The sequence below is a fragment of the Octopus bimaculoides genome, chromosome 1 (assembly GCF_001194135.2).
Source record: "Octopus bimaculoides isolate UCB-OBI-ISO-001 chromosome 1, ASM119413v2, whole genome shotgun sequence".
NCBI lineage: Eukaryota > Metazoa > Mollusca > Cephalopoda > Octopoda > Octopodidae > Octopus > Octopus bimaculoides.
Window position 1 is genome coordinate 114868933 of NC_068981.1, and position 2851 is coordinate 114871783.

The following is a 2851-nucleotide window of genomic DNA, read 5'->3' on the forward strand; positions in this document are numbered from 1 at the left end:
TGTATATATGTATATATGTATGTATGTATATATATATATATACACACACACACACACACACATATATATATATATATATATATACTAGTAAGATGTATGTTTATTTATAAAGATAATATATAGGGTATATAGAGTATATGGAGTATATAGAGTGTCTTCTTACACATATATTAGGAAAGGATGCCAATCAATACATAGTGTTCAGATTGGAGAAAATAGTATTATTATCAAAGGAGGCGCTAGCATCAATAACAGTTAATATCAATGATATTTAAAGAAAGTGTGATTAACCTTATGAAGGCAGAAAACATTTCTTTCTTTTTTATTGTTAAGTAGAGGAAAATCGGCCTTTAATATAAAAAGGATCTCACTTATACACAACATACATTTCTTATTCTTTACATCATACGCAGGTGCTGAGGCTAAAATTTTCCAATGGAGGTCATAGCTAATGCCTTTATCATTGAGGTCTCATATATAATTACTCAAACCAGTGGAACTCCTCCTTTTTCTGTTTCTGAAGGTATACAGATGGTGATTTAGTCTACGTTTCATATGGTTTCGGGTGGCCCCCCACATATACCTTATTTCTCGATTGAGTACTCACTACACATTGGTAAACTATTTCTTTTCTGTTGCAATTATTACTAAAGACACAATTATTACTATTTCTACAATCACAAAGTCTGTACTGTTGTGCGGGGTCTAAACTGGTACGGTTAGTGTGTATATTGGAGGTATCGTTTGATGCGATATAATTACTATTGTTATGTCTGGTATTATTATTATTATTATTATTACAATTAAACCTTGGGAGAGGCATTATGCCGGTAATAAACACACGCACTAGTTCAGTCCTTTATTAATTTATAAACAGTATTTAGTTTGTTTGTTTTTTTTTTTTTTTTTTTTTTTTTTTTTTTTTTTTTTTTTTTTAATCATTTCATTGCACTCTTGCAATCTCTAGTAACTTGTTTCTCCACTTTCATTTATTTTGAATGTATGATTTAGCGTTGTTTTGAAATTGTCCGGTATGAGCATGTGAGTGTGTGCACGCTCGTATGTGTGCACGCACGTATGTGTTCGTGCTTATATGTAAGTAGGTCTCTAACTTATCTGATATGAACGAAATTTAACAAACACACATATGGACGCACATACATATAAGCACGAACACATAAGTGCGTGCACACATACGAGCGTGCACACACTCACATGCTCACACCAGACAATTTCAAAACAACGCTAAATCATACATTCAAATAAATGGAAGTGGAGAGACAAGTTACTAGAGATTGCAAGAGTGCAATGAAATGATTAAAAAAAAACTAAAAACTAAATACTGTTTATAAATTAATAAAGGACTGAACCAGTGCGTGTGTTTATTACCGGCATAATGGTTTAATTGTATTTCTTTCAACAAACGTTTCCACATCAAGAATCTTGCACACCAAATACACATACGAAATATTATTATTATCATCATTATTATTATTATTATTATTATTATTATTATTATTATTATTATTATTATTATTATTATTATTATTATTATTATTATTATTAGTGTGTGTGTATTGCTGCTGTTATTTTTTCTGTTTAAATAGAAAGTGTCAAGTTTTTTTTATTATTCATGGAGATGATAGTGGCCAGGTCATGTGTCAGACTATAACTTATTCTTATTGTTTTACTATTTATTGTTTCCTTTTATAAAGTATTTGTTAAATAGTTTAAAGATTGTTTTTACTAAGTTGTTTTTAATTTGCATAGCATATGGTAATATTAGCCAGACAGTAATAACACTAATACTAGTTACGTCCAAATGTCTCAAGTGCAAAATAAGAGAACCATCAAACCAAAAATTCAATTAACTCAAAACCATTATTATTATTGAAAGAAATGTAAATATGAAATTAATACGGTTAGTATGATATTTGTAGATCTTTGTTGGAGATCACCTCTGCACATTAACTGCCATATGACATAACAAGTTTCCTTCACAAATCAGGTATTATTTTCTTCCATTCCTCTTCTAATATTTCCCATATATTCGTTGTGGTAGTTGGTGCCCTTTGTGTTACTTTGTCTCCAAGTATCTTCCAAAGGTTTTCAATTGTATTTAAGTCTGGGCTTTGAGCTGGCCACTTCATTACTTGGATATTTTGTTCACTAAAGAATCCTGTGACACGTTTTGCAATATGACAAGGGACGTTGATTCGGAAATGCTAATAATGATGGGATCACATGCTGTTTAACCAAATTCAAATAGATATTAGCTTTAATAGTCTCTGTAATCTGCACTAGAGGGCCAAGGCCAACTCCTTCAGAAGAAATCATTCACCACACCATGACGCTTTCTCCTCCAAACTTGGCAGATTTCTTCAGGCACTTGGATTTTAGCCGATCTCTTGTGAAGCACCTAACATACTGTCTACCATGTGAACCTACTAAATTGAATTTGCCTTCACCGCTAAAATTTTCATTCCTCCAGTTCGCACGAGACTCCATTATACACACACACACACACACACACACACACACATGTATATATATATATATATATATATATATATATATATATATATATATATATATATATATATATATATATATATATATATATATATATATATACATATACATATACATACACACATACATACATACATACATACATAGAGCATATCTAGATATGCAAGTATATTCATAAGACACGTAAAACAAAACATACAAATTTGCAAGTATACATACGTACCTACATGCATACGTATACATACGTATATACATACATACATACATCCATATAAGAAGTAAGATGAGGATTCCGATAGAATGAGGTACTTGAAAAGGT

General features: G+C 30.6%; 1 protein-coding gene across 38 annotated transcripts in view; it reads right to left on the reverse strand.

Annotated features, from left to right (window-relative positions):
• LOC128248352 (retinitis pigmentosa 1-like 1 protein) overlaps nt 1-2851 on the reverse strand; it is a 157439-nt gene that overhangs the window by 105135 nt on the left and 49453 nt on the right. The window lies entirely within an intron of this gene.